Genomic DNA, 12,773 nt, shown 5'->3' on the forward strand with positions numbered 1-12,773 from the left:
CATATTTGGCGTCATGAGCGTTGGATGTTTCCAATTGTCAATGAACTTTGTGCTTTTTTGGCCCAGAGAGATATTGAACTGTCGCAAAACTTTTAATGCCGTTACTGCAATGCATTAGTTTACAGAATAGTTCACAACTGAATTAACGTTAAATAATTTCCTGATTTGACAAATTTAAGTTTTCATTATTGTCATCATTATTGTCATCATACATTTTGCATGTTAAAATGGAATTATACGTTTGAGTAGTTTATGCAGCACTTTTGAACTGTACTTTTGCTTCAGTTAGTATTAAGGTAACGTAACTTCACTCAAAATTTATAACCTGGAGCAGGTTGCATCAGGCCCTTTTAGCTTAAAATATAGCATATGACAGGTATGCTGCATGGAACGCTCAGAGAGATTAGCATATAGTGGTACAGCATCCGACTGCAGGTTGACAGGTCACTGGGTTCAGTGGTTCAACTCCGCTCGCTCCTTCCTGTTCTGTAAATTAAATAAAAATTAAATATTTTTATGGTACCCATTAGTGTATGAAAAATCCCAATTTATTTTCGTGGGAAAAAGCCGTACGTTTGATAAACAATCCATGCAGATTAGGTTTTTTGAATGACTCTCTGGGACACATGCATGTTCTATATTATATTTGTAAACCAGGGCTCCATACCTCGAACAGGGGGAATATATGTAAATACTTCATCCTAATAATGTGCGTGTATATAGACTATACATCACAGCGCGGGTCAGATGTATATGATGAGTCGTCAAAAGATTGCAGAATACGTATTCGGAAGAAAAATTGAACTTTTTCATGCTATTCAAAAGGTTTCTCTTTGATAGCGGTACAGAAATACACCATTGAGAACCAGCCATTATATTTCCGGGTTGATATGTCTCAAACACCAATTTCTGCTGTGTCTTTCTGTAGATGGTTAGGTTCTGTGGTGTAATGGTTTGCACTTCGGACTCTGAATCCGGGAATCCGAGTTCAATTCTCGGTAGAACCTTGCTGGAACTGTTAATTTTATGTCTTTACGTAAATTTTTTAGCTCTGGTTTTCTCTTATAGCCCATTTGAGAAAAAATACATGTTTTTGAATAAGATTTCGAAAAGATCTTTTTTATTGAAATGATAAGTTTAGCAGGAAATGGCTTCGATCCATTGACCTCTGGGTTATGGGCCCAGCACGCTTCCACTGCGCCACCCTGCTTGCTACACACTGCTTCTATGCTATTAATATAAAACTTGTGCTATTTCGAAAAAGGTAAGAACAGCAAGAAATGTTCTTTTATGAGAATAGCATCAAACAGGTATGCACGATCAGGGAGTGTAGCTCTGTGGTAGAGCATTCAACTGCAAATCGAGAGGTCAGTGGTTCAACTCCGGTCGCTCCCTTCTCTTTTATAAATGAAAAAAAAAATCCAACATTTTTATCGTACTAATTAGTGAATTAAAAAACCCAAATTTATTTTCGTTCCAACAATCCGTTTGATTGATAAATAATCCTTGCAGTTTAGTCTTTTTTCAATGACTCTCTGGGACACATACATGTTCTATAAATTTGTAAAACGGGAGTCCATACCTGGAATACCGGGAATAAAATTACTTTATCTTAATAATGGGCGTGCATAGATATACTGTAGTGCCAGGAATTTCTCAGTAATTTTTCTAGGTGTTTAGTTCCTGTTGTGTAATGGTTAGCACTTCGGGCTCTGAGTAGGATAAATTATATAGTTGCCATAGTTGCCTATATACTTTTGTAAATACAAAAGTATGCAAAAGCCTCATCAGAGAGTTGAGCTCTGGACCCCTGGTTTACAAGACCAGTGCTCTAACCACTGAGCTAATGAGGCGTATGTGCAAGCTTAACACGAATATAATTATATGAATACTTTATCTTAATAATGTGCATGCGCGAAGCAAACTACATAATTTTATACTATGCAGTCAACATTCGTCAGTAAGTTTGATAGATTTTTAGGGTCTGTGGTGTAATGGTTATCACTTCGGACTCTGACTTCGAGAATCGGAGTTCAATTCCTGGTAGAAACTCTTTTAAAACATTCATTCTCCGTCTTTATGAATTTTTTTATTTCAAGCTTTCTCTTACAGGTATCTAAGAATATAGCATATGACAGGTATGCTGCATGAAATGCTCAGAGAGAGTAGCATATAGTGGTGGAGCATTCGACTGCAGGTAGACAGGTCACTGGGGTCAGTGGTTCAACTCCGCTCGCTCCTTCCTGTTCTATAAATGAAAGAAAAATTAAACATTTTTATGGTACCCATTAGTGCATGAAAAATCCCAATTTATTTTCGTGGGAAAAAGCCGTACGTTTGATAAACAGTCCATGCAGATTAGGTTTTTTGAATGACTCTCTGGGACACATGCATGTTCTATATTATATTTGTAAAAAAGGGCTCCATACCTCGAACAGGGGGAATATATGTAAATACTTCATCCTAATAATGTGCGTGTATATAGACTATACATCACAGCGCGGGTCAGATGTATATGATGAGTCGTCAAAAGATTGCAGAATACGTATTCGGAAGAAAAATTGAACTTTTTCATGCTATTCAAAAGGTTTCTCTTTGATAGCGGTACAGAAATACACCATTGAGAACCAGCCATTATATTTCCGGGTTGATATGTCTCAAACACCAATTTCTGCTGTGTCTTTCTGTAGATGGTTAGGTTCTGTGGTGTAATGGTTAACACTTCGGACTCTGAATCCGGGAATCCGAGTTCAATTCTCGGTAGAACCTTGCTGGAACTGTTAATTTTATGTCTTTATGTAAATTTTTTAGCTCTGGTTTTCTCTTATAGCCCATTTGAGAAAAAATATATGTTTTTGAATAAGATTTCGAAAAGATCTTTTTTATTGAAATGATAAGTTTAGCAGGAAATGGTTTCGATCCATTGACCTCTGGGTTTTGGGCCCAGCACGCTTCCACTGCGCCACCCTGCTTGCTACACACTGCTTCAATGCTATGAATATAAAACTTGTGCTATTTCGAATAAGGTAAGAACAGCAAGAAATGTTGTTTTAGGAGAATAGCATCAAACAGGTATGCACGATCAGGGAGTGTAGCTCAGTGGTAGAGCATTCGACTGCAGATCGAGAGGTCAGTGGTTCAACTCCGCTCGCTCCCTTCTCTTTTATCAATGAAAAAAAATCCAACATTTTTACACGAATATAATTATATGAATACTTTATCTTAATAATGTGAATGCGCGAAGCAAACTACATAATTTTATATATGCAGTCAACATTCGTCAGTCAGTTTGATAGATTTTTAGGGTCTGTGGTGTAATGGTTATCACTTCGGACTCTGACTTCGAGAATCGGAGTTCAACTCTTGGTAGAAACTCTTTGAAAACATTCATTCTCCGCCTTTATATATTTTTTTATTTCAGGCTTTCTCTTACAGGTATCTAAGAATATAGCATATGACAGGTATGCTGCATGGAATGCTCAGAGAGAGTAGCATATAGTGGTAGAGCATCCGACTTCTGGTTGACAGGTCACTGGGGTCAGTGGTTCAACTCCGCTCGCTCCTTCCTGTTCTATAAATGAAAGAAAAATTAAACATTTTTATGGTACCCATTAGTGCATGAAAAATCCCAATTTATTTTCGTGGGAAAAAGCCGTACGTTTGATAAACAATCCATGCAGTTTAGGTTTTTTGAATGACTCTCTGGGACACATGCATGTTCTATATTATATTTGTAAACCAGGGCTCCATACCTCGAATAGGGGGAATATATGTAAATACTTCATCTTAATAATGTGCGTGTATATAGACTATACATCACAGCGCGGGTCAGATGTATATGATGAGTCGTCAAAAGATTGCAGAATACGTATTCGGAAGAAAAATTGAACTTTTTCATGCTATTCAAAAGGTTTCACTTTGATAGCGGTACAGAAATACACGATTGGGAACCAGCGATTGGATTTCCGGGTTGAAATGTCTGAAACACCAATTTCTGCTGTGTCTTTCAGTAGATGGTTAGGTTCTGTGGTGTAATGGTTAACACTTCGGAGACCGAATCCGGGAATCCGAGTTCAACTCTCGGTAGAACCTTGCTGGAACTGTTAATTTTATGTCTTTATGTAAATTTTTTAGCTTTGGTTTTCTCTTATAGCCCATTTGAGAAAAAATATATGTTTTTGAATAAGATTTCGAAAAGATCTTTTTTATTGAAATGATAAGTTTAGCAGGAAATGGTTTCGATCCATTGACCTCTGGGTTTTGGGCCCAGCACGCTTCCACTGCGCCACCCTGCTTGCTACACACTGCTTCAATGCTATGAATATAAAACTTGTGCTATTTCGAATAAGGTAAGAACAGCAAGAAATGTTGTTTTAGGAGAATAGCATCAAACAGGTATGCACGATCAGGGAGTGTAGCTCAGTGGTAGAGCATTCGACTGCAGATCGAGAGGTCAGTGGTTCAACTCCGCTCGCTCCCTTCTCTTTTATCAATGAAAAAAAATCCAACATTTTTACACGAATATAATTATATGAATACTTTATCTTAATAATGTGAATGCGCGAAGCAAACTACATAATTTTATATTATGCAGTCAACATTCGTCAGTCAGTTTGATAGATTTTTAGGGTCTGTGGTGTAATGGTTATCACTTCGGACTCTGACTTCGAGAATCGGAGTTCAACTCTTGGTAGAAACTCTTTGAAAACATTCATTCTCCGCCTTTATATATTTTTTTATTTCAGGCTTTCTCTTACAGGTATCTAAGAATATAGCATATGACAGGTATGCTGCATGGAATGCTCAGAGAGAGTAGCATATAGTGGTAGAGCATCCGACTTCTGGTTGACAGGTCACTGGGGTCAGTGGTTCAACTCCGCTCGCTCCTTCCTGTTCTATAAATGAAAGAAAATTAAACATTTTTATGGTACCCATTAGTGCATGAAAAATCCCAATTTATTTTCGTGGGAAAAAGCCGTACGTTTGATAAACAATCCATGCAGTTTAGGTTTTTTGAATGACTCTCTGGGACACATGCATGTTCTATATTATATTTGTAAACCAGGGCTCCATACCTCGAATAGGGGGAATATATGTAAATACTTCATCTTAATAATGTGCGTGTATATAGACTATACATCACAGCGCGGGTCAGATGTATATGATGAGTCGTCAAAAGATTGCAGAATACGTATTCGGAAGAAAAATTGAACTTTTTCATGCTATTCAAAAGGTTTCTCTTTGATAGCGGTACAGAAATACACGATTGGGAACCAGCGATTGATTTCCGGGTTGAAATGTCTCAAACACCAATTTCTGCTGTGTCTTTCTGTAGATGGTTAGGTTCTGTGGTGTAATGGTTAGCACTTCGGAGACCTGAATCCGGGAATCCGAGTTCAATCTCGGTAGAACCTTGCTGGAACTGTTAATTTTATGTCTTTATGTAAATTTTTTAGCTTTGGTTTTCTCTTATAGCCCATTTGAGAAAAAATATATGTTTTTGAATAAGATTTCGAAAAGATCTTTTTTATTGAAATGATAAGTTTAGCAGGAAATGGTTTCGATCCATTGACCTCTGGGTTTTGGGCCCAGCACGCTTCCACTGCGCCACCCTGCTTGCTACACACTGCTTCTATGCTATGAATATAAAACTTGTGCTATTTCGAATAAGGTAAGAACAGCAAGAAATGTTGTTTTAGGAGAATAGCATCAAACAGGTATGCACGATCAGGGAGTGTAGCTCAGTGGTAGAGCATTCGACTGCAGATCGAGAGGTCAGTGGTTCAACTCCGCTCGCTCCCTTCTCTTTTATCAATGAAAAAAAATCCAACATTTTTACACGAATATAATTATATGAATACTTTATCTTAATAATGTGAATGCGCAAAGCAAACTGCATAATTTTATACTATGCAGTCAACATTCGTCAGTCAGTTTGATAGATTTTTAGGGTCTGTGGTGTAATGGTTATCACTTCGGACTCTGACTTCGAGAATCGGAGTTCAACTCTTGGTAGAAACTCTTTGAAAACATTCATTCTCCGTCTTTATGTATTTTTTTATTTCAAGCTTTCTCTTACAGGTATCTAAAAATATAGCATATGACAGGTATGCTGCATGGAACGCTCAGAGAGAGTAGCATATAGTGGTACAGCATCCGACTACAGGTTTACAGGTCACTGGGGTCAGTGGTTCAACTCCGCTCGCTCCTTCCTGTTTTATAAACTAAAGAAAAATTAAATATTTTTATGGAACCCATTAGTGCATGAAAAATCCCAATTTATTTTGGGAATATATGTAAATACTTCATCTTAATAATGTGCGTGTATATAGACTATACATCACAGCGCGGGTCAGATGTATATGATGAGTCGTCAAAAGATTGCAGAATATTTATTCGGTAGAAAAATTGAACCTTTTCATGTTATTCAAAGGTTCTTTTGATAGCGGTACAGAATACGATTGGGAACCAGCGATTAGATTTCCGGGTTGAAATGTCTCAAACACCAATTTCTGCTGTGTCTTTCAGTAAATGTATATGTTTTTGAATAAGATTTCGAAAAGATCTTTTTTATTGAAATGATAACTTTAGCAGGAAATGGTTTCGATCCATTGACCTCTGGGTTATGGGCCCAGCACGCTTCCAATGCGCCATCCTGCTTGCTACACACTGCTTCTATGCTATGAATATAAAACTTGTGCTATTTCGAATAAGGTAAGAACAGCAAGAAATGTTCTTTTAGGAGAATAGCATCAAACAGGTATGCACGATCAGGGAGTGTAGCTCAGTGGTAGAGCATTCGACTGCAGATCGAGAGGTCAGTGGTTCAACTCCTTTCGCTCGCTCCCTTCTCTTTTATCAATGAAAAAAAATCCAACATTTTTATCGTACTAATTAGTGATTTAAAAAACCCAAATTTATTTTCGTTCCAACAATCCGATTGATTGATAAATAATCCTTGCAGTTTAGTGTTTTTTCAATGACTCTCTGGGACACATGCATGTTCTATAAATTTGTAAAACGGGAATCCATACCTGGAATACAGGGAATATAATTACTTTATCTTAATAATGGGCGTGCATAGATATACTGTAGAGCCAGGAATTTCTCAGTAATTTTTCTAGGTGTTTATGTCCTGTGGTGTAATGGTTAGCACTTCGGGCTCTGAGTAGGATAAATTATATAGTTGCTATAGTTGCCTATATACTTTTGTAAATACAAAAGTATGCAAAAGCCTCATCAGAGAGTTGAACTCTGGACCCCTGGTTTACAAGACCAGTGCTCTAGCCACTGAGCTAATGAGGCGTATGTGCAAGCTTAACACGAATATAATTGTATGAATACTTTATCTTAATAATGTGCATGCGCGTAGCAAACTACATAATTGCAGATTATGCGAGGGCCGCTTGCGGCCTGAAGTGTAATATGAATTATATGAAGATAAAGGAGACGAGATATAACAATGTAATACCACTTTATTTCACTCAAAATAGCGATACAAAGTAAAACTTTAACTAATTAACATAATATTAACAGCAAACCCCCAAACTCCTTCGCGCGCCCAGCTCCTTCGCCATTTTATTTAGGCACCTGAAAAAAACAGAAAACAGCAGACAATCATAAACTCCAAACCAATAGTTCATGAGCCCGAATCTGAGAAAAACTGGGCGGGGGGAGGGACATTGTTATATCTCGTCTCCTTTATCTTCATATAATTCATATTACACTTCAGGCCGCAAGCGGCCCTCGCATAATCTGAAATTATATTTCAGAACAGTCGTCTCGATCTGACGGCTGCTGAAGACGTAGCACTTCGGGTTGAATGGGCTTTAAAAATACTGGTATCTACTCCTGCTTGTTTTAAAAATTCTACTATCCAACGACTAAGAGTATCCGAAGTAATAGGTTTATGAGGACGAATATAAGATAGCAACAATCGATTTGGATCTGATCGACCTATTTGTGTTCGAAATTCTTTCGTGCGTTTTTCATACTCTTGAAGACAATTTACTACACAAAGATTGACGTTTTCTGGAAAACTCGCATGGAACGATTTCTTAACCCCATGAAGGAAGCGAGACTTTTTCACCAAGTCCGGTAGCTCAAACACGACTCCTTCTGGAGTGAAGCGTCTAAATCGAAGGTCGTGAGCTACGACTTCTGAAACACGTTCTAGTGAAGTTATGGCTAGCAGTGTTCCCAACTTTAAAGACAAGGTTTTGAGAGGTAATGCCTCATTACTCCCAAGAGATTTTATATAGTCGATAACCATTTGAATATCCCATGTTACCGAATAACGTGGCAATGGTGGTCTAGAATTGAACATTCCTTTCAACAATTGAGTTACTAAAGGATGTTCGCCAACTCTTAAACTATCGATTGGCGGGTGAGTCATTGAAATAGCCGAACGATATACGTTTACAGTTCGATATGCTTTCCCGGAATTAAATTCAAAAGTTAGAAAGTCCAGGATGAAGGCTAGATCTGCACAAACTGGATTAATTTCACGTTCACTACACCAGCTGACCCATTTTCGCCAAGCTGAGGAATAAGTGTCTGAAGTACCTTTCCTCCATGCAGCGAGAAGCAATTTTTGAGCTGACTGCGAAAAACCTGCTGTTGAGTACGATTGGCGGATACAAGCCAGCCTGCTAGTTGGATATTGTTTAGTGGGTGAGTTTCCTGTTGTCTTGTTAGAAGACCTGGAAAACTGGGTATCATTCGAGGTGGTGCTATGCTCAGTTCGAGGAGGAGAGGGTACCAAGCTTGTGTCCTCCACACTGGAGCTATTAGAACCAATCTTGGCACATTCTGCATAAGCACCTGCTTTAAACATCGACCCACTAGGGAAAATGGGGGGAAGGCATAACCTTGGAACTGGCTCCAATCTTGAGCCCATGCATTGAGAGATTCTGCCTCTGGATCCGGTCTCCAACTTACGAAGCGAGGCAATTGTTTTGACAACCGGGTGGCGGAAAGATCTACCTGAAGGGGCCCCCAAATTTGATTTAAACTGTCGAACACCTGGGGTGCAAGTTTCCAATCGTTGTTGTCGGCAAAAACTCGGGACTCTCTGTCCGCTTCTACATTTAAGACTCCCGGGATATGCTGTGCCTCCAGCATAATCTTGCGGTCGAGACACCACTGCCAAAGGTCTTTTGCTAGGGAGGCTAGAATGGGGGACCTGGTCCCGCCCATTTTGTTTATGTAATGGGCTGCTGATGTATTGTCCATCAACAGTCGAACGCGCATTTGAGCCTTGTTCTTCGTGAAAGCCTTGAGGGCAAATGCTCCCGCTAGCAGTTCCAGACAATTTATATGGAGATGTTGTTCTTGGAGGGACCATCTTCCTCCGGCTGTCTGACCCATGCAGGAGGCCCCCCACCCTTTGCGGGAGGCATCCGTTTCTATTATTAGATCCGGATCCCCTGTAACAAGAGCTTTCCCATTCCAAGCATCCAGGTTGTCCCTCCACCAGATCAACTCTTCCTTTGCCTGTTGGCTGAGGTTGAGAGTGGCCGAGTAGTCTTGGCAAGCGCTCAAGGCATTGTTTTTTCTATTTGTAAATGCCGAAAATGAATTGGTGCAGGGAAGACTGCCTGAATGGTGGAAGTTAGGTAGCCCAGGAGTTGGGAAAGTTGTTGTATGGATGGCAGGGGGTTGTCTAAAATTGACTGACATGCTTTCTTGGCTTTCTTTATTTTTTCCTTTGGAAGAGATAAATTCAAAGTTTTTGAGTTTACCAAAAATCCTAGGAATTCCATTGTTGTTGACGGTATTAGAATTGATTTTTGGTAATTTACAGTGAACCCTAAACTTACTAGGAGGTTCAGTGTTGTTGTTGCATGACCCTTGGCCATTTCTAGAGACTCCGCCATAATTAGCATGTCGTCTAGGTAAACTATTACTCGAATCCCTAGCAGGCGTAACACACTTATTACTGGCTTCATGATTTTGGTGAACACCCTTGGCGCTGATGCCAGTCCGAATGGAAGGCAGGCAAACTCGTAGAGGTTCTCGTTCCACAGAAACCTCAGGTATTTTTGGTGATTTACCCAAATGGGGACTGTGAAGTAGGCATCTCTCAAATCTATTTTGACCAGATAATCGTCTTTTTTCAAAAGATCGCGGAGCATATGGATATTTTCCATTTTGAAGTGTTCGTATTTTACAAATTGATTTAGTCTCTTCAGGTTTATTACTGGTCTCTGAGCCCCTCTCCCTTTTTGGGTACAAGAAAGAGGTTGCTGACAAACCCATCTTGCTTTTGATGCCCTGAAACTGGGTGGATGGCTCCTTTTTTTAATAATTCCTGAACCTCGGTCTCTATTAAATTGCTCTCCTCTGGGGTATGAATTATGCCTGGAGGAAAACTTGTTTGACATGGTTGACTTATGAAATCTATGTGGTAACCTGTTAAAGCTTGTAAAACCCAAGGGTCTTTGCAGATTTTTTGCCAATTTGTTAGGCAATGTTTTAGCCTGCCCACTAAGGGTAGATGAGTTAAGTCCAACTGTATCAAATCTAGGTTGGTCCCTACAATTTCTGGAGCTGAAGAATGACTTACCTGCTTTATTGTTGTTGATTCATGTTCTGGGCTGCATTGGGTTGATAGCCCCTGCCCCATGATCCTCGGTAGTGGGGTTGTCGACCTCTGTTGTAACGGCTCCTTGGGGCACCTCGAAATGCACCAACCCCTCGATATCCCCTGCCCCGGAGAGAGGTGGTGCGTCCTCGAAAAAACATTGGATTCTAACCAACATTAGCTGCTGAAAATAAAGTCTTAGCAGTCTCTGATCGACCTTTTAGACGTTCCTCAAAGCCATCAACAAAGAGATTTTTCTGGGCATCAGGAAACTCTTCAGATGCCAAGGAGTTAAGAGTTCCTTTGGAATTAATCTTCTTGAGGACCAGACTACGCCTTTCTTTTGAGAGTAATGCTGAGGCATTGCCCACAAGTAACATACTGTTACATGTTGCATTAAAAAGTCCTTTAATTTGTTCTTGGGATAGTGTTATATCGCTCCCATCATCAGATTGATGCAAAATCATATTTAAGTGCTCATAAGCAAAAGACATAGGGCCTAAAATGTCCAGTACCCTATCTTGTAGGAAGCGAGCGTCCTTATCGACTTGCTTCACCCCCGAGACGAGGCTACATAAATAGTTGTCTAGGGTTGGAGTATAAGCCGATGCAACGTCAGGTCTTGGGTATTTTCGACATAATGTCTTTCGAGTGAACGGCGCAAGCGGTTTGCGAAAGGATTCAATAAACTCAGTAAGCTCTGGGCTTGCCTCCCAACGTGAGGCAGGCGAGGCTAGTTCATCGTCAAGTTCTTTGACATCGTTTTCTTCATCAGCCTCGTGGTAAGCATTCAAACGCGGCCGTTTGGCTGCTGTCTGTGAATGTACAGATTCTTCGGACACTGTTTGATCAATTGTCCGTGCCGTTTTGCGGGCCTTGGACGCCCCGGCATCAATGATTTGAATATCTGGTTCAATATGAGGAGGCTTTGGCCCTCCTGAATTTGATCCGGTTGGAGCCTTGACCGATCTTTCGGATGTGTTTGTAAACGCTGATCGTAGCAATTGTAAAGCCTCAGGATCAGCGAAAATGGACTTTACTAGGTCCGACGCATTAGAGTTACCTTCCTCCGTTTCTGTGTGGCTTGGTTCTTCATGGATGCGGTCCAAATCAGAAGGATTTCCTCTTCTGCTTGAGTGATCAGCAATGATTTTTTCATGAGCGAAATAAAATGGCGAAGGAGCTGGGCGCGCGAAGCAGTTTGGGGGTTTGCTGTTAATATTATGTTAATTAGTTAAAGTTTTACTTTGTATCGCTATTTTGAGTGAAATAAAGTGGTATTACATTGAGATATCGAGACGATTGTTCTGAAATATAATTATATATTATACAGCCAACATTCGTCAGTAAGTTTGATAGATTTTTAGGGTCTGTGGTGTAATGGTTATGACTTCGGACTCTGACTTCGAGAATCGGAGTTCAATTTTTGATAGAAACTCTTTGAAATCATTCATTCTCCGTCTTTATGTATTTTTTTATTTCAGGCTTTCTCTTACAGGTATCTAAGAATATAGCAAATGACAGGTATGCTGCATGGAACGCTCAGAGAGAGTAGCATATAGTGGTAGAGCATCCGACTGCTGGTTGACAGGTCACTGGGGTCAGTGGTTCAACTCCGCTCGCTCCTTCCTGTTTTATAAACTAAAGAAAAATTAAATATTTTTATAGTACCCATTAGTGCATGAAAAATCCCAATTTATTTTCGTGGGAAAAAGCCGTACGTTTGATAAACAATCCATGCAGTTTAGGTTATTTGAATGACTCTCTGGGACACATGCATGTTCTATATTATATTTGTAAACCAGGGCTCCATACCTGGAATAGGGGGAATATATGTAAATACTTCATCTTAATAATGTGCGTGTATATAGACTATACATCACAGCGCGGGTCAGATATATATGATGAGTCGTCAAAAGATTCCAGAATACGTATTCGGAAGAAAAATTGAACTTTTTCATGCTATTCAAAAGGTTTCTCTTTGATAGCGGTACAGAAATACACGATTGGGAACCAGCGATTAGATTTCCGGGTTGAAATGTCTCAAACACCAATTTCTGCTGTGTCTTTCAGTAGATGGTTAGGTTCTGTGGTGTAATGGTTAGCACTTCGGACTCTGAATCCGGGAATCCGAGTTCAATTCTCGGTAGAACCTTGCTGGAACTGTTAATTTTATGTCTTTATGTAA

At 39.7% G+C, this 12,773-nt stretch overlaps 14 non-coding genes across 14 annotated transcripts; 7 read left to right on the forward strand and 7 right to left on the reverse strand.

The window, feature by feature from the left end:
• Positions 1 to 935: 935 nt before the first annotated feature.
• Trnaq-cug lies at positions 936 to 1,007 on the forward strand. The gene has a single exon. It is a non-coding gene; the product is annotated as a tRNA-Gln (tRNA).
• A 131-nt stretch (positions 1,008 to 1,138) lies between these two features.
• Positions 1,139 to 1,210, reverse strand: Trnam-cau. The gene has a single exon. It is a non-coding gene; the product is annotated as a tRNA-Met (tRNA).
• A 570-nt stretch (positions 1,211 to 1,780) lies between these two features.
• On the reverse strand, positions 1,781 to 1,853 carry Trnat-ugu. Its single transcript has one exon. It is a non-coding gene; the product is annotated as a tRNA-Thr (tRNA).
• An 844-nt stretch (positions 1,854 to 2,697) lies between these two features.
• Positions 2,698 to 2,769, forward strand: Trnaq-cug. Its single transcript has one exon. It is a non-coding gene; the product is annotated as a tRNA-Gln (tRNA).
• Positions 2,770 to 2,900: 131 nt separating this feature from the next.
• Trnal-caa lies at positions 2,901 to 2,972 on the reverse strand. Its single transcript has one exon. It is a non-coding gene; the product is annotated as a tRNA-Leu (tRNA).
• A 113-nt stretch (positions 2,973 to 3,085) lies between these two features.
• Trnac-gca lies at positions 3,086 to 3,157 on the forward strand. The gene has a single exon. It is a non-coding gene; the product is annotated as a tRNA-Cys (tRNA).
• A 1,066-nt stretch (positions 3,158 to 4,223) lies between these two features.
• Trnal-caa lies at positions 4,224 to 4,295 on the reverse strand. Its single transcript has one exon. It is a non-coding gene; the product is annotated as a tRNA-Leu (tRNA).
• A 113-nt stretch (positions 4,296 to 4,408) lies between these two features.
• On the forward strand, positions 4,409 to 4,480 carry Trnac-gca. The gene has a single exon. It is a non-coding gene; the product is annotated as a tRNA-Cys (tRNA).
• A 1,065-nt stretch (positions 4,481 to 5,545) lies between these two features.
• Trnal-caa lies at positions 5,546 to 5,617 on the reverse strand. Its single transcript has one exon. It is a non-coding gene; the product is annotated as a tRNA-Leu (tRNA).
• A 113-nt stretch (positions 5,618 to 5,730) lies between these two features.
• Trnac-gca lies at positions 5,731 to 5,802 on the forward strand. Its single transcript has one exon. It is a non-coding gene; the product is annotated as a tRNA-Cys (tRNA).
• Positions 5,803 to 6,588: 786 nt separating this feature from the next.
• Positions 6,589 to 6,660, reverse strand: Trnam-cau. The gene has a single exon. It is a non-coding gene; the product is annotated as a tRNA-Met (tRNA).
• A 113-nt stretch (positions 6,661 to 6,773) lies between these two features.
• On the forward strand, positions 6,774 to 6,845 carry Trnac-gca. The gene has a single exon. It is a non-coding gene; the product is annotated as a tRNA-Cys (tRNA).
• A 387-nt stretch (positions 6,846 to 7,232) lies between these two features.
• On the reverse strand, positions 7,233 to 7,305 carry Trnat-ugu. Its single transcript has one exon. It is a non-coding gene; the product is annotated as a tRNA-Thr (tRNA).
• A 5,363-nt stretch (positions 7,306 to 12,668) lies between these two features.
• Positions 12,669 to 12,740, forward strand: Trnaq-cug. Its single transcript has one exon. It is a non-coding gene; the product is annotated as a tRNA-Gln (tRNA).
• Positions 12,741 to 12,773: the final 33 nt, after the last annotated feature.

Source organism: Dendronephthya gigantea, unplaced genomic scaffold (genome assembly GCF_004324835.1).
Source record: "Dendronephthya gigantea isolate DGI-Jeju-01 unplaced genomic scaffold, DenGig_1.0 000001F, whole genome shotgun sequence".
In the NCBI taxonomy this organism is placed as follows: domain Eukaryota; kingdom Metazoa; phylum Cnidaria; class Anthozoa; order Malacalcyonacea; family Nephtheidae; genus Dendronephthya; species Dendronephthya gigantea.